Below are 26,116 nucleotides of genomic sequence, written 5' to 3' on the forward strand. Positions count from 1 at the left end.
TATATTCTATTTTTTTTTCTTCCTTAAATTTTTAGTATTAATTGAAACCACAGGAAAAAGTACTGGCTCTTTTACCATAAATTTTCAGAAATAACTGTTAAGGTTTATTCATAATAACTTTAGTGTTTGGCGCAATGTAACCTTATCTTTCGTACTCTGTGAACTGAAATAGTTTAACTATTCCTATTTTTCGGAACTTTTCACCGATTCCTGTTTTCCGGAAGTTACTCATTTGAACTTTAACCTTCAGACTTCGATGTCTCCCCTTGCGGTTAACTTTAAAATACCAGCATGAATTTTTGAAAGGTCCAATACCTAACTATATTTCACCATTCAACTTATCAAATGAATGTACTAGTTTATAGTTTATGAAAAATTGAACTAAATCGCTTCTTTCCCCAACCAAATACGCTTTCATTTCTTTCACCGGCATTTCCTGTTTTTCGGAGGTTATTCATTTGAAATTTAAATGGTTAGGCTTAGACTGAATGATTCTTTTACTGTGGAAATCTTCTCCAACTACCAGTGTGAAGCTTTTTAAGCTCTGAAAAGATCCAATATCTAACTATATTTAATCATCTAACTTATTATTCGGCAGTACTAATTATTATGAAATCGTTTTTTTTTCTCACAGTATTCTCTCATTTCTTTCACTGGTACTCTTCCAATCCTGTTTTCCGGAAGTTATTCATTTGAACTTCAAAAGGTCAGACTCAGACTCAATGATCTCCCACTGCGAAAATCTCCTCTAAACTACCAGCATGCAGAGTGTGAAGTTTTCCTAGCTCTTAAAAAGTTCCGAAAATCTTCAGCTAAAACATAATCAATTTAATAGCTTTTAAAAGCAATTTCATTCAACTTTTGCTAATGGATAGAAAAGAAAATATTCTTACAGAATACGACTTCGAGAGCTATTTCTTTTCCCTCTCTCTCTCTCTCTCTCCTCATTCCATTCATAGTCAGCTTCTGATGCTTGCTCACAAAAGAGCAGTCTATTGCTGCATCCCACCCCCTCTTTTTTCGAACAAATAAAATAACTTCCTCCCACCCCATCCCTATTGGAAAAAGAAAATTTTCTGATATTTTTTTTTTTATTGGGTGTCCGCAGATAACATCTTCCCTGTTGGACATGGACATCTCCTTGCTGGATATCTTTTTTTATTTCCTTTATTATTTTTCTATATTCTTTCTTCGCTTCGTTGCTCGAACCGGATTCGTCTGTCTGGTCGGATGACTGAATTGCCTGGCAGTCCAAATCCCTTCTTTTTGCTTTCTTTATAGTATCATCCTCTTAACAGTTTTTACCTTTTTGGAGCCTTCTCAACTTTTTTTTTTTTTACAGTTTTTCGTTCTTTTTCTTTGTTATTCTTAATATTTTTTCCCTTCCTTTGTAGTTTATTGTGTTAAAAATGCTTTTCCAATTGGAATATGGGAAATTTCTTTTATTTTTCTTTCCCTTTTCATTGTAATTTTAAATGCTTGTTATCTTATTTCTTAAAAAAAAAAAACTATTATCGATTGGGATAACTGATTAAAAATTTTACCCTTTGTTATTGTTCCCGCGCAAAATTGGAAAAGTTGTTTTAAAAAAAATATTTGTTCACGGCTAAATGGCTATTATTAATTTTCTAATTTATTTTCACTTTTTATTCGAACATCTAGTCTTCTTTCTAGTTAACAATCTGCCCCAATGCTCTACTATGAGGTTTTGAGTTGAGAAAGCAACACTAGCTCATATATTTGAGAGTTCGCGTTTCGTCAGAAATCACGTGATTTCGCGACGAAATGATTCTCAAAATTAACGAAATATAGCTTCTAAATTGCTGAACAGTCAAAAGTGAGAATTTTATTTCTGAGAGTGGTATTATTATTTTACAATGTTGCAAAGAGTCAGTCGCTAGTCCAATTAGTCTCCTCGTTAATTTATAACAACACTTTTTGTTAGTCGCAATAGACCATCAAAATGTAAATATATTATGATTTCCTTCTTTACATATTTCGTTTTTTTTTTCTTTCTCAATTATTTGTCCATCGACATGGACAGCATTGTAGAAAAATCGATATATTTATAATGCAGTCAATTCACAAGCTGTTGCTCTAATTTTGCAAGACACCTTTAAAAGTAACATCTTGCTTTCGCAACAAGTGCTATACGTAACAGATCCGAAATGTCTTGTTACAGGAAACACTAGCATTTCTTCTGTTTACATATCTTCTAAATGACAATAATAGTAAGGTGAGCAAACCCAAACATTTCTCAGCTGAATATTTATTTTCTTCCGCCCAAATAATTCAGCGTGCTTCATTATGCAAAATTCGGTAAAATAATCCCGATCACGTGATCCGCCAACGCACTTCCATTGTTCTGTTTTCACTCAAATCCTGCTGTGTTTACGCACCTGTACCACAAGACAAGATACCTGTCGCGGGGCCATCAGCCACAAGATTTTAATGAAATCGAATAAAAGAATAGTTATATTTTTTTTTCTTCCAGGTGAGGTTAAAGCGAATGACAAAAGTTGTCTGATTTGAAGGGAGGGACGCTTCGATAGAGTTCACTTTTTGCCATGAACTGAGACTTGGTGTTAGGCTTGACTGGCGAAGAATGGACAGGGTCGCCCCGTTTTATTTTGTTTGTTCTCTTTCTAGGATAAATAATAAGAGTGGATCTTTGCGGCAATCCAAAGCATTTTCGAATTCATGTTGTGCTTTTTTTTTCTGACCTTGAATTAGGGTATTAAATACCGGTAGAGTGCACACGTAATAACGGACATCTGTTACGCTGCATAGCCGTGTCTGATTAGCTCTTCCGGTGTAACTGTTGATTAACAATTAGATAATTCATATGAATTATTTTATGTTAGAAGAATCATTGCGAATTTAGTTCTAAATTTTCAGAGGAGGTGGGAATGTATATTGCGAAAAAAAAAAGGAAGGGAGAATATTTTTAATGGCTTGAAGACCAAACCTCGAACCATTAACATGCTAATTTATAACCTTAATTGCGTTAACTTTCAAGTGGTGACGATATTTTAAGTTATGAAATGAGACACAAGAACACACTTTCTCTGAATAAACATACCTTTTATTCGATGGATTTGGATTGCCTTGCCTTAATAATATAGCGAGTAGCCGCATTCTCAATTTGGGAAATATGTTTAAGTAAAAAATGATTAGTTTGATCAGGAGAGTGGTTGGAAGTTTTGCCTAATCAAAAATTTTTGCGCACAATTATAAAATTCACTTATGCAAAGATAATTTCATGCAGAAAAATAGATTTTAATAATTATATTTTATTATATTTATTTAATAATAATCGAAAATATTTTGAATTGTAAGGTTATAGAACTAATTTTAACATCATTTTAAGGAATGTAATTATATAAGGCGGCAAAATTTTAAAATTTGAACGAAATCGGACGAATAGTTTTTGAGAAATAAAATTTCAAAACTATAGTATAGTTAAAATTTGATGTCACAAGAACTTTTCGTGCAATGCCCATTATATATATATACCACCCCGTAAAAATTAACTACTGTTCAGAAATCTTAAGAAGTTAAAACCGGATGGATCATACATGGTAAAGATGAATGAAGGTTTCCCAAATAAGGTGGCTAGGACATGTATTTCGATATAGCGATGATAATCCTGCTAAAAAAATAACCTTTTAAACACCAGAGGGAAAAAGAGGAAGAGTGGGAGAGATCCGTTATGGCAAATTGTGTTTCACGTGCATTAGTAATTTAAAGAAATCCTTCATGGCAAATTGTGCTTCTCGTGCATTAGTAATTTAGAGAAATCCGTCATGGCAAATTAATTGAACTTCACGTGCATTAGTAATTTAGAGAAATCCTTCATGGCAAATTAATTGAACTTCACGTGCATTAGTAACTAAGGGAAATCCTTCATGGCAAATTGTGCTTCACGTGCATTAGTAATTTAGAGAAATCCTTCATGGCAAATTGTGCTCCACGTGCATTAGTAATTTAGAGAAATCCTTCATGGCAAATTGTGCTCCACGTGCATTAGTAATTTAAAATTTAAAGTTTCTAGAAAAGTGTGGTCAGGTGTACCATGAAGTTTCAACGTTGAATATAAATTTCAAATTATCAAAATGCTAACAAATTATGGCAGGATTATGCAGTTAGGTAGTAATCAGTTTTAATAATTTGATTTGTTGAAAGGATTTGTTAGCATTTTTGCATTTTGAAAATTTTTTATCATCATTAAAACTTCATGGTTAATTCTAGGATATCACTTTTCTCTTAATTTCAAAATACCATTGATGGAGATATAGAATTTACCATGAAAAGTTTCTCCCGTGGTATATCGTCCTCTTACAAGTCTACTTTTCAATGTAGTATATGAAGCATACATATTTCAATAAAATGTAAAAAAAAAATTTAAATCTTAATAGTAAAATTTGCTATACTTATGCTATTTTTTCATCAAGGAAAAAAAATCGAGCCATTTTTTATGACCCTTCACATTTTTACTTTGTATAAAATATACTGACTTTGTCGACTGGCTTCAGGGGTCTTCTTTGATGTTTTGACGGCATATCATCAAATACAGGGTAAAACGTTTATAAGGGGCGTTTCTTTTCTTTCAACATTTTTTTTCTCCCTCCACCATCCCCTTAATATTCCCCTGAGTCCCATTCACCGTTTTCCATATGGTTGTTTAATTAGCATCAAAATACCCAGATTCGAGGACGCGTAAGAATCTTTTTTAAATTGAGGGGGCCGTTCTCATGGTAAAAGAAAATGACGAGGAAAGAAAAAAAAAAGAATAATCTGGCAGCAGGAAAGTCTTTCTTTGCAACAATGGTTATTTTCTGCAACATCCAGTTCTCGGAAGGAATCCACCATCTGCTTTTTGCTTATTTGAATTTTTCTTACCTGTTACAAGTGGAACAGCGAGCAATTGTCCGTTTTAAGTTTCGTCTAATATACCATAATTGACTTGTTTTCTTCCGTGGGAACATCATCGTTTGAATTAGTGCAAACAAAACTGATGTCATGCTTTGCTGAGTTGATTGTCGTTTTCGTTTCGTTCTGTTTCCGCCAGTATCTAAATTTAAGCTCTTGTTTATATTGAGTACTTAGTTGAATTTATTTTCTGCGAAGACGCCATCGTTGCATGCCATGTTTATTGTGAACGTTGCTGCTTGACGGAAGTGTACATAAATCACTGTTTATTTTGATATGTTGGTGCAATGCGAAGCGTAAATGTTTAGAGCTTGATGTAGCTTATGTTAAATTAACAATAGTGAATATTTCTCTTAATGTTTATAAATTTTAACTAATTCAAACTAATTAGGGGAATTTAGCTAATATAGAGATCGAAATTTACAAAGTCGCCATTTAAATCACCGAATAAGATAAGAATTTAGCTCTTCTGTTTCCGCAAGTGTCTAAATTTAAATTCTTATTTATATGGATACTTTGTTGAGTTTATTTTGGGCAAAGACGCCATCGTTGCATCCGATGCCATTGTGAACGTTGCGTGCAAGTGGTTATAAATTTTTGTTTATTTTGATATGTCGGTGCTAAATGAAGCGTATGTTAACTATAGTTAGTTTTATATTTATAACAACGACCATTCTGAGAATTCACTCAACATTGTAAATTTCAAAATTTTGGTTGTAGTTCAAAAGAAACAGTGAAATTTAATTATTTTAAAGATTGAAATTTGTGGAGTAGCCAAATTACCAAATGAGATAAGAATTCTGCTTGTTCTGTTTCCCCTTGTGTCTGAATTTAAGATCTTATTTTATAACCGAGTCTGAGCAGAAAACACATTTTTGGGTTTAATTGTCCAATACCATAGCCTTGTCATTTTGTACCCAATATAGAAGACAAGAGAATTAACTAACTTAGGGATGAATCTTAACAGCATTTGCGTTACACGGAGAGAATAATCACAAAAACCTCCTATGGTTAGCCCGACGGCAAGGAGATTTTAACTCATGATCCGTCTCCCACTGAGGATATTTTATGTCAGCACTGTAGTTGGTGCGAGTCAGGAGCCATATAAACCAGCCATCGCTGGGATTCGAACTTGGGATACCACAATGGGAGTGAGCGATCTATTTACTGAGCTACCCCACGACACTAGATCTTTTTTATATGAATATATTACTGAGCTTGACTTAAGAAAAAATACCATCTTTGCATTCGATGTTTCTACACTGTTAAAAATTTCTTTCCAAAATTACGGTAAAAGGAACGGCAGCAGTCTGTCCATCCGATTAACCGTAAAGTTTACGGCTGAGAAAAGTTATTTACCTTTACGGATTTAATACTGTTTACAACAAACACGGTTAAAAAACAATGTTAACAAAAATAAACGGTTGTACTACTGTATACACCTAATACGGTTAATTAACCAGGTCTAAAGAATTTAATTTGTTTATAACCGTATAGTTTAGTATTGTTCAATAACAGTAAATATAAAAGTCTATGGTTTAGAAACTATTTACAACATCTCGGGCTAAAGAGATAACTATCATAAATAGAATAATTAACAATAAAATAGAATAATTGTTTCATATGGAATGTCACTGAATATGTATGGAATCTTTACGATTTATTTTCTAATTGGAACTAACACAGGTAAAAAAAATTAACATTAAGCCGTTTATAAATTTATGAGACTAAAACATTTAATTACGATCAGAAGATGCAAATAGCTTATTAAAACTGTTTAGTAAATTGTTAACTCTATAATATTAGTGACCAAGATTTCAGAAAACAGATTAGGTGCTGAAATAGTTTAAATTTTTCTAAGAAATATGAAAATAGTTCGCAGCTATAAAATTACACTGGCGGAGGAACTTAATAAATTTAATGGTAACCTAAGGCCTGTCGGGTGACCATTTTCTTAACATTGCTTGTCTACCTGAATAGGAACTATACAACAACAGGGTCCTTATTGCTTGTTTGGCATAAGGCCAATAAGAATGAAATTTTCAACTGGTTAGATACTGAACTTCAAGATATATCATTTAACGTATACGAAAACAGAATATAAATGATAATTAGAACAATTTATAACACAATTTTTGAAAGTTAAGTTATTCTCAAAACTAAACTAGGTAATTCTAACATCAACTGTTTCAACTTTTTAAGTAAAATAAAGTTTTTTTTATTAAAACTTCATAAACATGTTGATAAATTGCAGATAATGAAAAGAAAACAATTACAAATAACAAAAATGACTTTATTAATTTCTACAGATCATTTCATGCAAAATAAACACCTTTAAACACTTTTTTAAAATGTTACGCACCCTGTGAATGAAGGAAAGAATAAAAAATTGATGAATTTATTAATGTCGACAATCTTTCACCCAACTGTCATAGATAGAAAGCTTAAAATCTTGAGTGAATTTCTGATAAACAATCTTTTCCCTTTCTACTTTGGAGCCAGACACTGGATTTATTCTAACAAAGCACCTGAAAAATATGTTAAAATTAGTAAAAAATAATTTCATGTACATCAATTTTCTTATGCTTCAGAAACAACTATAATTATGATAAAATTCAATATAATAGCAAACTGACTTTTTCTATTGAAAATTTTGCAAGACAAACATTACTGCTATCAATATACCAAATACTGATTTTTAAGAAACAAATTTAGCCAAAATAGAAAACCTTGCCACACCATATCTCAAATCTCATATTGTGGAAAATGAAAAAAAAAAAAAAAAAAAAAAACTCCACGAAGTCAAAAATATTTTCAATACTATTTTAATACCAAGTTTTCATGGAGAATCCTTTTATTTAGAAACGCTCAACATACACATATGTAAGAAAATAAAAGCAAAAAGCTAAAAAAATGGCTATCAACAAAAGCAACTGAAAGGCAAATTAGAAATTACCATAAACATTTATACAAATTGATAAGTTTATTATTAGTTATAGACTGTTAATTATTAGAGAAACCAGTTAGTTGTTAATAAACTCAGCACAGAAAGGTTGACCAAGCCAAATGCAACTTGATGCAAAAGTAAATGAACAAATTTATTTTATTACCTCGGAACTAGATTAAAAAAATGTGTAAATATGTGTTATCTGTAGCAAAAAGAATCTATTCTCAATCAGTATGAACACTCAATGAATAAAATTGATACATAGCATATATTCAGCAGCTTTTTAAGCTCTTAAAACATAATACAACACTACTGTTTTAGTGACAGCCTCATTTTGTTTAAAATATTTTACTAACATAGGAATTGTAACTTTCAGTTATTTCTAACATTTTAGATATGACATTTTCACATGAGAAAGCAAACAATTATAGAATATTGGAAAGTCACATACATTTGTTTAACCGACTTAATCTGCAAACATTTTTAAATTTAATCTATTAAGAGTAGAGCATAATAATTAAAAAAAAAAAAAAAAGGCGAAGGCACATCCAAGCAGAATCTATTGTTAATTTATATAACAAAATACTTAAAATTTCTCATAATTAAACTTATTTATCGTAATATTTGATTTATTAGTGATTTGATTTCAGTAAAAAAAAAAAAATCGTGAGTTAAATCAGAGCTTCTAATCTTTAATCAGGGGTCTGCCCAGACATTTTGTGAAAGGTCCTTTTTTGTAAAATTGTGAAAAAATTACTCGTAATTTGTGAATATAAAATAAACGTTAAGTCACATTCTTTCAACCAGGGTCTGCTTTTGTGAATTTGTGCAAATAGGGTCCGTTATTGCAAAAAAACTTTTCCAAGGAGTTTTTAAATTGTAAAGACAGACAAGATTATGCTTAACACTGTAAAATTATAATAAATTAAAAAAATTAAATTTTCAAAAATAAACAGCAATTGCTGCAACTAAATGAGAGGAGCAACATACAAATATTTCGTATTCAGCTTTTACTGCTGAACGCAGAATATTTATTTCGGACGAATAAAGGAAGAAGCGTCTGCCGAAGACAAAACTTAGTTTGTTTACATCTGTCTCCCCCCCCCCGGGAAGGTCTTATTCGATTAGCAAAACAATAATGAAGATAAACAAATTTGTGAAGGGTCCGATTAAAAGATAAATTATTTTGTGAAGGGTCCGTTTTTAAGTTAAAATATTTTGTGAAGGGTCTGTTGTTATGAAAAGATATTTTGTGAAGGGTCCGTTAACGGACCCAAATTTCTTCTAAACAGACCCCAGTTAATTTAAGTTGTTTACATTATGATAAAAAGCACAAAATAACTGATGGATCATCCCTTAACTGAATTGAGATTCATTTGTAATTAGTTAGAACTATTTGAATTAATAATTAAATTTTAATCATAAACAGCAATTCTGATAAGATATTGTTCCAATCATAGGTTTATTTAAAATATAATTGGTTTTAATGAATAATATATTGAAACACACATCAGGTAAATTTTTGTGCAACAATTGGAAGAATGGTATAAAAAGTCATGTTTATAGGTCTTGTGGCATTCTAACGATTTGCTAAAAGTTTTTTTTTTTTTTTTTGCTCAAGAACTTTAGAGCTTAGGGGAGGGGGAGAAGAAGAAAAATACAAGAAAAATCAATGAAATTTTTAGTACCTCTAATATGTAATAGACGCAAAAAATTTGGTGTTTACGGCTATGCCATCCATAGTTCCTCACACCTCAACATTGATGTCCCTAAAATTAAAAAAAAAAAAATAATAATAATGAGTGATATGAGAATAAAAAAATACATTATCTTATAAATTAATTTATAATTTTCACAAAATTTTAAATTTAAACATTTCTGAAAACATTCAAATGCTAAGACAACAAATATTAGATATAGATTATTTCAAACGTGTGGAGATACATCTCCCAGCAGTGAGAAATTTTATAAAATTCTAATTAATTTTCTCAATTATTAATAAAAATATCTTACAACATTTATTCTCATAAAATTCAATATGCAAGTTTAAATAGGGAGAGAAATATCCCAGATGAATTATTTTAATTCTTTTAATCATTTTTCTCTTTTTAAACAATAGCTAAAATTAAACTAAAAATATATTGACATTTTTAGTCACTGGCAAATTGAAACTCTATGTTTGTGGATCACACAATTACCTAAGACATGGATGCTTTGGTAACGATTGCAGATCAAGTGGTTTGAAGACCTGAAAGAAAATTAACTATTTAGATGTATCTACACTAAGTACATACATAATAAGTTTGAAATACATCTACATTTAAATAAACTTATTAATAGTAAAACAGCAAATTAATTTATTTGCAACTAACGAGTTACACTTAAATTTAACACAGAACTCATGTCTATGAGTTGACATGTGGAGATAGTACACTCTAGATGAGTAACTTACATAATTACATATACAGATAATATGCAATGATACATTATAAATTTTGCTTTTAAATTATTATTCATCACATTTTCAATTTAGCCTACATTTCACTTTTGCAAACTGTAAAAACATATAGCACCTTGCCTCATTACATTAAAATAACTTAAAGTGAATTTAAGTAATAAAAATGAACACACTAGATATGTTGTAACAGCAATTAATGGGATAAAAGCTAGAAAATAAAGACTAAATCATGAATATGAGAATTTTAAAAAGGAATTAATTGTGTAAAATCACTAAATACACTACTACACTTTACAAAAACAAATAAAAACTAGAAATTTTTTTTAATTTGACTCTTTTTTCAGTACTTAGGTATGTTCAGGTTTAGTAGTCGGCCTGAAAAAAAAAACACAATAAATAAATAAAGAAATTTTTTGTACATAATGGATGTACCAGACTAACTATAACTGAAATAAAAGGCTGGGATAGCTTGGTCGATAGGGCCCAGGGCACATGTCCAAGAGTTCGTGGGTTCGACCCATGCCAGCCGAAGACTCCATGTGTAGTAAATGGTGACTGATTAACATTAAATCTGTCGAGTCTCTAAGTCCCTCATGATTTTGTAACAAATCAATACTTCTGGGAGTACTGATCCAGGAGTTTTCTTGTCTTCTGGATTGGTTCAAAATTACATGGCAACGGAGTTGAACATTTGTTGTCATAAACCCAAAAATTGGGATGGCTGTTCAACAACGGATATAAAATAAATATAACTGAAGTATAATTTGCTCCACTAAAGTGCAAGAAAAGCAATTTCAACATAAAAGAAAGAAAAAACTGTTTTTTAAATTCAAAACCTACTATTTTTAATTATTATTTTGTTTAGAAGAGAACACTTTTATAATTTCCAGTATAATTTTGTCAATATTGTACAGTATTGTGCAAAATTAACAGTCACCACCTACTTTAAGGCACTAAACATAACAAATGGCAATTCACTAGCTAGTTGTCACACTGTCACTTTTTTCATAAAAAATATGCCTTTTACTACTATTTTAATAAATTGGAATCATTAAGAAGACTTTATAATATTCTGAACTTTATTTTACGGTTAATTCGCAAACTATCAACCAAGGTAGCATTAACCTCTTTTGCTGTTTCAATCAGATAAACATTTAATATTAATTATTAACAATCAGTTTTTTTTCTCGACAAATTTATTAAAGCAAAGAGTTTTTGAGTTGGTTCATACTATCAAAAGTAACCAGAATGTCATCAAGTTCATTTTAATATTTAGTATAGAACAGAACTAATCAAAACTTTTAATTTATCACAAGGTCAAATGTTAATTATATATATTGAGGTAAAAAGACTTCTTAAAATAATTTAGGGAATAAGTCCATACAAGGATCTGTGCTGCCACTATCACCAATGTGCCAAATGAATTTCAAACTACCAAATTTAGGATAACAAAATAAGAATCAGAAAAAAATACGACTTACAAATATACTACAAAAATACAATAATAAATTCTTAAATAATTGCAGTCAATAAATATTATGTGACTTAAGGATTTTTAAGGCGATAAACCTGAAATGAAGTATCTGTTTACAGTCGATGGTAAAGCATTTGTGAGTTATTTAGCCAATATCTTTGAAAAACCGAATATATTAAATAAGAAACTTCAAGGAACCAATAAAACTCTTGTTGATGCAAAAACGAAGATACTTGGCTTCATTACCCTTATTGAGTTATGTCAGAAATATATTAACAACAAAAATTTTGAACAGTTTCATTGGCTCCAAAAATGTGAAGTAAACGATACCGCTTTACTTGTTATTGTCTATCATCTGAAAATTCTATCGGCTGATTTAAGAGAAAGATATTCTGATTTAAAACAAATTTATATACCAACATGGATGTTGCAGTCCATGTTAGTGGATTTGTCTAATATATCAAGAACTTGCAGAAATGGAAAATGATTAGTCAGTTAAAACTTTATTTAATATGAAATGAGTGATGTCATGGCTTCCAGAGGAAACAAAAAACTAATACCCAAATTCAATCAAATGTGCAAGAAAACTATTGTTACCGATTCCAACTGCATATTTAGCTGAATGTGGATTTAGTGCTGTAAATGATTTCATTGGTAAAAAAAAGAAATCGTACACAATGGGGAGACTTGAGACTGAAGCTAACCAAATTGGAACCTAAGATAAAATCTATGTGCAGCAAGCATCAAGGGCAAGAATCTCACTAAATTAAAATATTAAATAATTATAGAAAAATCTTTATTAAAATTATTCCGAATTTGAATTTTTTATTATATGTTCTGAAAATTTACTTATTTTGTTTCGCTAGCAATTTCCTAAGTTTCTTAAATGAACAATTCGATTTTCTTATATTAAAAATTATGTATATGTTACATAGAATTTTAGAAAGGCTTAGGTGGGGCATGGTACAAAAAAGGTTGGGAAACACTGTATTAGACTTTCACGAATAATATTTCTTATGCAATGAATAAACTTTAATAGTAATAATATATTTAATTAAGAATTGTGTTTTCATTCGAAAATCAAAGTTCGTCGCTAGTAGAATATTGAAGTGCAATGGCGCTTACTTATCACTTGACACTGCATAAGAACACATGTACTCAAAATTACATTTTTACGAGGGATTCAAACTTAAATACAATATATAATAACATGAAATAATTGATGATGAAATACTTACATTTTGTATCTTAGTCTTGCTCAATGGTGATGGAGATCCCATGCATTCCATCAAAGCTCACGCGATTTGGAATAATATTTATATTTCCATTATCGCATGAGCTTTGAGCTTCTAACGCTTCTCTATGGCGAAAGACCTAGATAGCGCGAATAAATTTACAGTTGTTTTAACGTATTTGGTTAAAATGATCAATCGACGATTTTTTTTACAGTTAACAGTTTGATTACCATATTATTTATGGTGATTTGACTGTTTTGTTTGAATATGGTGAAATAACAATGAAATAAATTGTTATTTAACCATCTTTTCCGAGAAATTTCTAACAGTGTATGCACTAAGCGTTTTGCGAGAGCGTGTGTGTTTTTTTTTTGTGAATTGTCGTTGCTATACGAAGCGCTTATTCTAATTATAGTTAGTTTTTAATTCTAAGTGAATATAAAAATTAATTCTAAGTTAATATTCGATATAAAAATTCAGTGATTGTAATTCAAAAGAATGAGTGAAAATAAGTCGATTTAGGAATCCCAACAACTAAATTTTCCAACAGTTTTTAAAGATTTAAATTTTTCATCTGTATGTATTTTTCATTTGTATATTTATTTCTAATGAAATCATTTGTATGTTTCATACTTCAAAAACAGAAATTTAAGTGGTCCTGTAATATCTTTAGAAAAATCTTTAATCTCCTTAAATATCTTTAACCTCTTTAAATAACTTTAATATCTTTAAGTATTCTTGAAACTCTCGACGATAGTTTTAATTTATAAAACCAACTGAAATTGTTAAGGATAAGTAAGAGGAAATAAATTTGGATTTTAACAAAACAATAATTAAACTTTTTATTCTACGATGATTCGTAAATAATATATTTAATCGAACTAAGAAGTGGTTTTCCATTACTTTTGTTTCATTTTTTATTAATTTTTGAAAAAAAAATATAATAAAAATTAATCTTTAGTTTTTATGTATTGTTTTTCAAAGTAGATGATAAGAACATTTCGTAACTTTTGCATTGTTTTTAAAAGCTTTTCGGGAATTTTAAGGGCATTAAACACTGATCTTTTTAGTACTTGGAAACATATTCTGATTTATTTTATTTTATCTTATTACCAAAGTCAGTAAAGTTTAAATAAATAAATAAATTGCTTGTGTGCTTTTTATGATTTTAAAATAACATTTTTTGAATAATTTGTTCCAAAATGAAAAAATAAGAAGAAAAAAAACAGCGAAATTGCTTTTATATTTGTACAGATATAAAAATAAAGAAGCATTCTTATGAGAAACTTTATTGGGCACTTCTGCATTTTTGCGGCCCACTTCCATTATTTTTGTGAAACAAAGCTGATTAATAAGCAAACATGGGGAGAATGGGATGATTTTGGATTCCATAAAATTGCCATAGTATTTTGGATTAAATAAAAATAACGAAATTCAAGTATGAAGAAATATACGTTTATTTCTGTCATTTTCGTTTTTGTTTCAATGAAAACCACATTTTAGTTAATGTATATTCAGTTTATACTACTCTAAAAACAAATTTTAACACTATATGCCTCTTAAATTTTAATGTCCGTTATAATAGTATTGATAAAACGATGGAATGAAAGCATTTCCTTCTTTATATATTCATAATTAATTCATTCATAAATAATTAATGAGATTTCAATTATTAAATATTTTTATTTGTTTATAAATTTATTTATTAAGTCTCGGGGTTTCTCCAAAAGAGGGTTGATTTCTTAGGGTTTCATTGCCGAAAAGAATTGGAAACTACCTGTCTTGACCACTAGTTCCCATATGGTGTTCAGCGGAACCCTAGAGTTTCGTGGAAAGGTCACAGAGACTCCGTAAATTAAGATATATTTTTAACCAGCAATGATTTTTGAAACCAGTATTAGGTTTGTACCCAACCGATAATCCATTATTTATAGAATATTATTTTTATGAAATTGTTTAAGTAAAAGTGCCAAAAAAATTAAGCGGCGAATTTTATAACATATTTTTTTTCTTTCTAATAACAATATATTGAATAAATTACCAAAATAATATGAAGGACGTTTAGGGAGCGTTCCTTAACTGAAAAAAAATTGAAAAATTGGGAACCACTGTTCTAGACAACTAAAGACAAACATTGAATTGTCTAAACAAACTTTCTAATATTATGTTTAACTTGAAAAAAAAAAACTAATTATCGAACTTTTTCTTTAAAAAAAAACCTCTAATTGAGCAAAATTTTTACAATTTGATTATAAGACAGGGTGCGTAGCGTTTTTAAAAAAGTGCTGAAAGGTGCTTATTTTCGATTTTCGTTTTTTAAAGGTGCTTTTTTCATTGAGTGTTTTTAAAAAGTGCTTAATTTTCCCTTTTTCCAAATGAGATTTTTCCTTTACTATGCTGTTTTTCGTTTCGAATTATGCAAAAAGTCACAGTTCACATTGTTCTATTCAACGTTTTCACAATTAATTCAACCCCAATCTATTTCGGCGTATTGTCAGTCCGTAGCGTATGAAAACGACATTAGTTTTACATGATTAAAAATTTAATAATTTTTGACAATTGTCAAAAACAATGCCAAATGTTTTTTTTTTTTTTTTTGACATGACGGTTAAAAAAAGATAAAACCGTCAATTGTCAAAAATATTCCAACCCTCCTAGCTATGATATTTTTTTAAAGTGCTTAAAAATATTTTTGAGTGCTTGAAAAGTGCTTAAACGGTGCGTGTATTTTTTGTTGAAAAATTTGCCTACTAAAAAAATTTTTTTTTAATTTTTCTTAATGACGATTATAAAGCTCCGGAAAATGGAAAACAATAAAAGAAATTCCTCGGTAATACCGTCTGTAGTAAAAAAAAAAAAAAAAAAATCGAACAACATTCTCATATTTAAAAAGGTACTGAAGGATTAAATGACTGGATCACGGCTTACTCTGAAAGCTCATTTAACAATATACGAATGAAAATGTTTTTTAAGAGGCGGCGTTTAAAAAAAAAAAAAAAAAAAATGTGATTTATTTCTAGTTGGAAGAAGCGAGTGTCCCCGCCTCGAACATTCGTAAAATGAAGCTAGAGGCGGTAACCTCTAATAATTAAGTCTAGTCTCTCCGCCTCTTTAGAGTTGTTTGCAAATAAGCGGTGTTTGGATAAAGAGGTAATAAAAATACAAGAGAAATCTTCTTTTGATTTGTTTGATTCTTTTGTGATGATGATTAAGTTCGTGTTCTTTTGCCGCTGCTTACTTGAAGATCGTCTTTCAAGGCCAAGGTTTTATATCAGCTCAATTAAAAAAGAATAAGTCTCTTTTTCTTTTCTTCTTCTAATAGTTTTTTTTTTCTTCTTCTTTATGTTGAACTGCGCATGTTTTGAAAAGGAATCCAAGCATTTGTTTAACAGTTTTACTTTTAGGAAAGATTGAATGTGTACTGAAGTACATTGTTTTTATTCCTTTGCATCAATGGTATCAATTTATTTTTAATTTCTATTTACTTATATATTAATAGAATTTTAGAATTCGATTTCACACTTTCTGTTGGCGGGATTAAAAAAATTTTTTAGAGCGACGGAAAATTTTCTTCACCAACAGTTTTTTTTTCTTCTTTCCCCGTTTAGAATTAATTTGTTAAATTGAAAGTTGAGTTCCTAATCTAGTTAAAGTAGAAGAAAGGGCAGATCTGTTTTATATTCACGAAAAATGGAATACTATGTACATCAGAGTTTAAAACAGCAACATATTTTAAGATGAACAAGAAGTGGATGAACTTTTTTCTTCACTCAAATCTGTAACCTTGAAATTTAGGAACTTTTTAATTCTTGTAACGGCCAAATGGTCGCTTCTGAGAATTTATTTATTAATTTATTTTATTTATTATTTTTTTTATTTTTATGTACCATGCAAACCAGCATGTGTGTTAGATCAAGAAATGAAATGGAATGTTGCGTTTCACGTATACTACAAGAATTTTTCAAACTAAAAATGCATATATGTAAAGCTAACAACTACTTACTATTAATTTACCGTATATTCTCTTACTTGTATTGCTTCAGTGTAAAAATTCGTGTTAAACCTACTTGAATCTTGTGAAGAAAAACTCTTAAAAATTGTGTGTTTATAAAAATTTCAAATTAATACCAAAATTTCAAGTTTATACCAAATTGAGCGTTCATACTCAATTTAAAGTGTGTAGTTTTGTTATCTAAACTCCAATAAATGACGAAGCTTACACCTAACTCAAATGTTCTAAATCCACTCATGAATGATTTGGCATTAATTTAATTAAACGATCAGTTTTTTTTTTCTTTTTACTATCGAGAAATTGAAAATCTTTCTTCTTACACGATGCTGATTTTCTTTGGAAGTAAATTGTCGTGGAAAGGTTAAAGGTATCTTATGTTTTTAGTTGCATGAGGAAGATAATTTTGTTATCATACGAAGATGTACATAAATCCCGGTCCTGATAAACGAATGTGGGGGCCCTAGGCACAAAACTGTCAGGGGCCCCCTGGTCGTTACTTTAAACTAAATTTATTTGTTGTTTATTTACCTTTAAATTATTAATTAATAAGTGCCTTTAAATTAATAACAAGATTAAATTACGATATGTTTGTAAATTTGAGCTTATATATATATTACAATTTTTGTAATCTCATAATTATAATAAACAAAACTAAATCTGTCAAATGTATTAAATAATTAAATTTCCGTCTGCTTCGATTGTATTAAGTTTTGTTCGATTAGAAATTAATTGTTTAGTACTGAGTGTATGTTTAATTAAAACTAATTTTATTTTAAGAAATATTGAAAACATACATCCTGAAAAAAAGTAATGTTTTTTCTTTATATTGTATCGTAAAAATGACTTTACTAATTCCTAATTTTATCTTATCTTATAGCAATTATAAATTTTAGTGCTATTGAATTACAAAAATGGAGGCTGTTAATTATATTTTCTTTTATTTTAAAGATTTTTTTAAAATTTTATTTCATAACCGTCGTTGAACAGCTGACCCAATTCTGGGTTCAATTCCGTATCTTTGAAATTTTGATCCTTATCCGGAAGGCAAGGGAACTGCTGAATCAGTACCCCCAGAGAGTATTTTATTTTTATTTTTAAATATATATATCCGTCGTTGAACAGCCGACCAAATTTTGGGTTTACGACTACTAATGTTCAATTCCGTAGCCTTGTAATTTTGAACCAATCCAGAAGACAAGGAAACTCTTGGATCAGTACCCCCAGAGGTATTGATTTGTTATGGGAACCAATAGGACTTAGCGACTCGACAGATTTAACGTGCATCAGTCACCATTTACTAACGGGGCCGGCCTGGGATCGAACCCACGAACTCTTGGACATGTGCACAGTGCCCTACCAACCAAAAATTATCATTAATTCTTATAAAAATCTAATGGTAAAAATAAATGACTGAAACTCTAAACAAAAAGTTAAAATCAAGTAGTATGCCTGTGTGATATGGTAACAATTATTTCTTAGCAAAAATAACAATTCATGTAAAAATAAAAAGGAACTATAACTTGAAGAATTTTACAATCTTTATTTTAGAGGGCCGGGATAGCCTGGTTGGTGGGGCACTGGACCCATATCCAAGAGGTCGTGAGTTCGATCCCCGCCGGTCGAAAACTCCCCGTGTAGTAAATGGTGACTGATGCGCGTTAACCCTGTCTGGGTTACAAAGTCCTCCGTGTTCCCATAACAAATCAATACTTCTGGGAATACTGATCCAGGAGTTTCCTTGTCCTTCGGATTGATTCACGAAGTTGAACATTAGTAGTCGTAAACTCAAAAATTGGGTCGGCGGGTATAATATAATATCAAATAAAATCTTTACTTTAAGGATTGTATATAATGTTAAGCAATAATTGTTACCATATTACTCACGCATACTACTTAATTTTAACTTTTTGTAGACAGTTTTAGTCATTTATTTTTACCGTTAGATTTTTATAAGAATTTACGATAATTTTTATGTTATTATATGAAGAAATATGTTCTCTGGTAATTATCAATGTTTTGTTTTTTTAATTTCAAAACGTTTTTGGTATGCGCCTTATGTGTTACGTCAAAATGATAAATTTGTTTATAGAAAAAAAGATGTCTTTATTTTATTTTTTCGATTGACATGAAGGCTGAAAGTAACTAAGTTTCTTTTCTTTTTATTAAATATATCAACTACTTTGTAATATGTATGTTAAAAAAAAAAACTTTGCAATAACAATATATCAGTAAAGATACGAAATAAGTCTGGAGTTTCGAATTTCCAGCATTCCTTCCCGAATTTTTCCTTTTTTTCACCTCAAAATTTCGCCAAATTCTTCCTTTTTTTCCCCATCTATTTTTTTTAAATTTTTTCTCCCTCGAAAGATCTTGTCACTTACGGATATTTAAAAATGGGTAAGCGAAAAAGAAAAGGAAAGGAAAAAAAAATGGTTGAAAAGATTACTTTGTTTTTCTTTTGTCTATTGCTGCACGTGGGGTAAAAAACACAGAGGGTTTAGCAACTTGATTGATGTAGGGCATTCATCCGTAAGTCGCGCAATTCTTGGAATGTATGAGGGAAAAGGCCCACTTTTATAATTTTTTTTTTTGTAATTGTGATTTATTTTTTTTGCCCAAGCTTCGAATTTTTGCTGAAAGTATACCCGCACTCCTCCCCCTAATTCTAGTACGGCGTGGGATACTTTTTCTTATTTTATTTATTAATTTTCCTCCTTTTTCAAATCTTTATCTCCCTCTTATCTGTAGTAAAAATAATTTCCCTCACCTTTTTGTACCCTGATGAATTGTTGTAATAATGTTAAGGCAAATGAAAGCTTGGAATTTTCTTTTCGAATAATCCCTCTTTGACTTGATTCAATTTAATTATCGTCTGTGTGTGTGTGAAACAGTTAATTTAGATGCCTTTAATGAACCTGGTAATATTCAATTGAGGAGGAGCTAAGAAAAAAAGAGAAATATATTAGCCATTGTATATGTGGCATGGTGGGAGAAAGTATTTTTTATACGGCTTTTCTTTTCTTTTTCCTTTCTTTTTTCTTTCAACTTCCTTCCTCTTAAATTTAGATTGAATCATTGAATTACTCAGTTAAAAAAAATTTGGAATTTACTATGTAAGAAAAAAAAGAAGCTCTTTTTAAATTAGTATGAAATAAATTCATTACTGTTTTTAATTTCTTTTTTTTTTCGTGTGGTTTTTCGAAATATATTATTTAGTTATTTGCACATTTTGATTTTAAGTCCACTCTTTTAAGATTCTTTTCCAGTATCAAATAGCGCTTATTAGCTGATTGTATGCCCTTTCTTAACTGTTAGGTTAATATTTGTTGTAGTGTTAAGATCTTTAAGAAGAATAAGAACTAATAGGTTGAGATCTTTGTCAAGCTTTTTCTGTGTTTATTATGAATGGGAACAAATTCTTAATATGAAACAAATTCTTAATATGAAACAAATTCTTAATATGAAACAAATTCTTAATATGAAACAAAAACCTGGATTTTGTGAAATAAAAAGAATTTGATCTGTGAGTGTTTTATTTTGGACACAGCTCAAAATACATAGTTAAGACAACAAGCACAGCTCAAAATACATAGTTAAGACAACAAGCACAGCTCAAAATGGATAGTTAAGATGATGAACACAACTCGAAATGGAAGATAAAAAAATTGAAGCAGCTCGAATTATGTGTATTCAGAACATTAATTAATAAAATTTTTTTAAATTATTTTTTTTTTTACTGCGTCAAATTAATACCACTTTTATAAAAATTACAGCACTCATAACATCTTTGTATAAAGAACTGTTGACTTTTATCTTTTCAAAAAAAAAAGTAGAAGAAAAAAAAAAAAGGTTAATTATAAAAAACATCTTCTTCTTTGGCACTACAGCCGGTTACCGTATAAAGCAGTCAGTTAAACTACACCACATTACAAAATTTGTTTAGTATATATATATATATTAGAGAAGTTTTAAAAACGGAAGTTAATGCTGTGTGCATTTTCATGAACAAACATTTTGACCTGTATCCAAAATGAAAAGATCACAAAAAATTTGTTATCTTATTATTGAGTATTTCAAAAATTACTTTAGCGCTGCATTGTCTAGGCTCATACAAAAATTTACAAAACGTAAGAATTATTCATTGATTTTTATAACTTATGGAACCTACGTGGAATAATCATCCTTTTCAAAGCTTAATTATTTTTTAAATTAGTACGTAAACTTGTCCGCCCTAATGACCCAATAGTTCTTTACAGCAAGTTGTTACATATGTAGCGTCGAGTCTAAGGTACTTAAACGGTGAGTTATCACGTTATTATTATTATTTTCCTGGGCGAGAATAATACCTTGAATAGTTTGCACCTGAAGGGGAAAAACTCGCCAAATTGGGTAATTTAAAAAAAAAGGAAAAAAAAGTTCAAACATTTTAAAAAGAACTGCGATGGTTCAAGGGGTAGAGCGTTCGCCTTCAAATGAGGTGAACTGGGTTCGAATTCCAGCGATGTCTGGTCGATATGAATTCTGACCACAGTGCTGACGTAAAATATCCTCAGTGGTAGACGGATCATGGGTTTGAATCCCCTTGCCTTCAAGCTAACCATGGGAGGTTTCCTGGTTTTTCTCTCCATGTAACGCAAATGCCGGTTAGTTCCATTAAAAAGTCCTCCACGAAGGCAAATTCCTTCAATACTTGATCCAGGAGTTTCCTTGTCTTCTGGATTGGGTTCAAAATTACAAAGCTGCGGAGTTGAACATTTGTATTGGGTCTGCTGTTCAACGACGGTTTTAAAAAATATTTTTTTTTTAAAAACAAAAACTCATCTTTATTAAAGTCCAGACTATTCTTAAATAACTAGTACAGACCATAAATAACTAGTTCGCTTCGCACTTAAATTGCATTTTTTTTTCTTTTTTTAAATTCAAAATTTTTTTTTTAAATCTTTTTTTTTTCTCCATTTTCCTTGACAAAATTTTTAAATAATTCCATTAACGACGTTCATTTTGTTTTTCTGAAACTCATAAGTGCAGGAACTCATTACTTAAAGCATGCTATTAGTCAATGGATTTAGTTTATTTCGGATTGTAAGAGTTAGTATTGTTTTGTTATTATATTGTAGTGATAGTTTTTGAATATATAACAATTTGTTATATACCTAACACAACATTAAATGCAAGGCAGAAACCAAAGAGAAAAATGTAACTCAGCTCATTCGCAAATTTAAATTTCACAGCTAGAGTTGGGTAGTTGGCAACATTTTTTACTCACATATTCTTTCTCTAACTCACATATTCTCTCTCTGAAAAAAATATATCGTTTTGTAGGAGAATTGTGTACGTAACGTATCATGCTCTCTCTCTCTCTCTCCCTCGTCGTTAATTTTGTTATACAAATAATATTTTATTGTACAAATTGTACAATTCTTGTATTAAAGTGAACATGGACATTAATTTTTTATAAGTTTAAAAATTTTTTTAAGTTTTATAATAGCAAGTTAAAAACTTTTTCTCCTATATTATTATTATTTTTTAAATTTTCCTTTAATTGTTTTTTTTTTTGTTCCCCGCTTTTATATTTCATTATTTTTTCCCTCACTTATCCAAGCTATTAAGCAACATTCTAATTACATTTTTTTCAGGAAAGATATTCGATTTAAAAAAAAAAAAAATGAAACCTCAAATACCAAAATACAGAATTCAAATATAGCACTCTTGCTGTCACGATGAGAACTCCGAACCAAAAACTTCCATTTCTATTTACGATATAAATCCATCGTTTGTTAAACAATATTGGGTGAAAAAAATACACAAGTGAAACTGGAATTTTGATTTCCTTTCTCAGTTAGAGACATTATATCCGAAATAAATTGTTTTCCAATAAACAATAGTGAAAAAAAAAATGATAGGATAAAGGTAAAAAAATCTGTTACCTAATTCCTATTTTATTGACTTTTCTAAATGTTCTCGAACATGTACCCATCAGACAACGCGCACTCTAATTACATGATCACGACAAAAATTACCGTTATCTCTTACAACGCCTTCAATTTTTTTTTGACGTATTCGGAAGACAAGTTAAGGGGCACATTTAACACCGATAGCCTTACGTAATGATGTAAGGCACGCGAAGTTATTTGACAACTGCTACTGCCTTACAAACGAAGTGGCGTGCCAAATGTTCTAATACCACCAGCAAAAAGGTCCATACTCTTCGGGCGGCTGGACGCCGTCCGTTTCCTTTGGCCATGCAACACGCAAAGAACTCCACCCAGGAAGCGAAGTCCGGCATGTATAAGAGTCCGGCAGTTTTGAGTCCTTTTTTTATTTTTATTTTTAAATCCTCTGCATGCACAGGATCGGAAGGAAGCAGAAAGGCAGGTGCGGTTTTACCACAAGAGGCGACTTGTGGTCATAGTGACTAGCTAGTCATCACCCCTTGGGAGGAATATAATCATTTTAAGTGTTTATGCTGTTTCGATTAGATTAATATTATAGTCATAATGGCTTAGAGAGAATGTTCCTTAATTATGGGCTTTTGCTATTAGTTTGAAAAAAAATATTTTTGTTAGATGTGTTCTCGGGTATAGATTATTTCTTGAGCATTCTGCAGTGGCTGACAACCTGAGCCATGGCTGCTCAATTTTCGTATTATAATTCTATTTTAAAATATGCTAAAATTATTGTTGTGTACAGATCGAAATGAGTAATTTCAATACCACTTTGTGGTACTTCTAATAACTTGAAGTAATCTTCATGGTTCAATTTCATGTTTTTGTTAGCTTATTATTCTGTATACTTTTGAATCTGGAAGAAAAAAAACATTTTTGTTATATATGCTCTCGGATATAGATCTTTTCTTTCTGCAATGGTTCTAAACTTTGTGTACAATTTGAACCATTGTCTACTCAATTTCGTATTGTAAATTTTATTTTTAAGTAGTATGCTTAAATCTTTGCTGTGTACCGATCAAAATACGTAATTTTAAGACATATCGTATTTCAATATGTCATGAAATTACGTATTCCGATCAGAATCATATTGTGGTACTCGATCGACACGTACGATATCTTTCGATCAAGATCATATTGTGGTATTTCTAATAATAAAAATCTAGATTCTTCTTTTATTCAATTCCTTATTTTTGATAGCTTCTTATTCTGTATTCTTTTGGCTCGTACTAAGTAAAATAGGTTAGTAGCTTTACAAATTTTTAAGCAATTATTTTGAGAAAACTAACTTGCTGCAAAAAGACAATTTTTTCAAATTTTTTGGACCAAAAGCCAAAACTTTGATCGGGTGTAGGTTTCCTTTGAAATTTGACTCAAATTAACAAAATGAAGCACCTATAAAAGGTGGCTCACATGTTCTTAACGTCTATAAATTATCCCTTTTCTTAAATATTCTTTAATTTTTGCGTCATTAGAAAGAAAAAAAAGTCAAAATTCTGCAATCAAATTATTAAAATTTTGGAAATATAAAAGTATTTAAAAAATATCGAATTAATTTATATTTGAAATTTTTTTGCACATTTCAAGAATATATTGCCGGTAAATCACATTTTTTACCATCTAAATTTTTTTTCGTAAGATGTTAAAACATTAAATATCATTCTTTTAAACATAAAAAAAAAAAAATCTTGATTAAAAAAAAAAAAAACTAAGTCATTGATTGACCTTATAATAATAATAATAATTAGTAAGTAAATAAAATAATTATAAAAAAGAATGAATAAATGAATAAAATAAAACAAAAACTGATTTTTAGCTAAATCTAGATTTTTTTTATTTATACTTCTAGATTTATTACGAAAACAAAATTATTTGACCTCAAATTATTTTTTTCTTATAATGTTAAATGTCATTATAATTTTTAAACTATTTTTTTTCCAGAGAATGTAGCCATTTAAGTTTAGTTTGTTAAAATTAGTTGAGTTTGAAAATTAAAAAAAAATGCAATTATATTTCTAATAAATAGTTAATCTTGTACATTTCCTTTTCATTATAACCGTTAATAAAAGCACAAATGAACCTCTGTTGCTGAATACGTAACAAATTTACTCATTGGGGGTCCGCTGCACCATCAATCTAAAATTTCATTATTCCCACGCACTCAAGCATTTTATTAGATATCTTCAGTGGTTGGTTCAGTTATTAACTAGTAATTGGCCGCAAGGACCGTTATTGTCTTTTCAGACGAGTAATAAGGCAACTTGTAACCCAACTGTTCCACCCCTCGCTGTTCTTTCATTCCGAGGTTCCGGAAAATTTTATGTTCTTTAGTTTACTATGAGATTTTAATTAAGAACGAAATGGATACTGGCGGGTCTTTTACGCCTTTATAAAGGTCTTATGAGTAACAATTTTTTGTTCTTTTTTTTGTTCTTTCGGTTTTTGTTCTTTTGGTGATTCTTCCACACTTTAATCACAATGGGTTACATGGATGCAAAAGATGAATGGAATTCCTATCTCCTTTCGTTTTTGCTCGATTTTGATTATTTTGTTTTGGTGTTCCTTTTCAATTGATAGATAAATTTATTATCTTGGTAATCAATTTTGTCATTTTAGGGTAACATATGATGCTGAATCTCCCCTGAAAAATTTGTACATGAGGCTTATTATTATTTTTCCTCTAGCCAAAATAAAATATGTAAAATAAAACTTCCTATAGTATTTGAATAGTATTTGTTTATCAAAATTAGACATGATAATTTCAATTTTGAGTTAGCAGCCAGTGCCAGGTAAACTCTAATATCTTAGAAGCCGTTTTTTCCTCAAACCTAATGAGTTCGTGACCAAAGAATCGGTAGGTCCTTTTTATTTAATAGCCACTTTTTTTGCAAGCTTTCTTGTTGTTGCGTGGATTGAAATATATTTTACAAAAAAATTCATATTAGAAATTATTCACGGCTACAAAGAGTCAATTCAAGACTAAAAATAATATGAATATGAGGCGAAATTTACTTAAATCTACTGGCTTTAAAGAACTTTATTTGAATTATTTTTGGAGGCAAAATACTTTTAATGTATACATTACAACTTCAAAATACGTGAATTGTTGAAAA

General features: G+C 29.8%; 1 protein-coding gene and 2 long non-coding RNA genes across 5 annotated transcripts in view; 1 reads left to right on the top strand and 2 right to left on the bottom strand.

Moving 5' to 3' along the window:
* The window catches only part of Eph (Eph receptor tyrosine kinase), a 307,148-nt gene that overhangs the window by 179,138 nt on the left and 101,894 nt on the right, over nt 1-26,116 (top strand). The window lies entirely within an intron of this gene.
* LOC147806170 (uncharacterized) lies at nt 7,205-13,178 on the bottom strand. Its single transcript, XR_015428752.1, has 4 exons — nt 13,050-13,178; nt 10,078-10,127; nt 9,568-9,648; nt 7,205-7,460 (listed from the first exon to the last, which is right to left on the bottom strand). It is a non-coding gene; the product is annotated as an uncharacterized LOC147806170 (long non-coding RNA).
* Nucleotides 16,132-20,906, bottom strand: LOC147806171 (uncharacterized). Its single transcript, XR_015428753.1, has 3 exons — nt 20,550-20,906; nt 18,525-20,494; nt 16,132-17,747 (listed from the first exon to the last, which is right to left on the bottom strand). It is a non-coding gene; the product is annotated as an uncharacterized LOC147806171 (long non-coding RNA).

This window comes from Parasteatoda tepidariorum, chromosome 8 (assembly GCF_982258835.1).
Source record: "Parasteatoda tepidariorum strain Cologne lab strain chromosome 8, Ptep-v5.0, whole genome shotgun sequence".
In the NCBI taxonomy this organism is placed as follows: domain Eukaryota; kingdom Metazoa; phylum Arthropoda; class Arachnida; order Araneae; family Theridiidae; genus Parasteatoda; species Parasteatoda tepidariorum.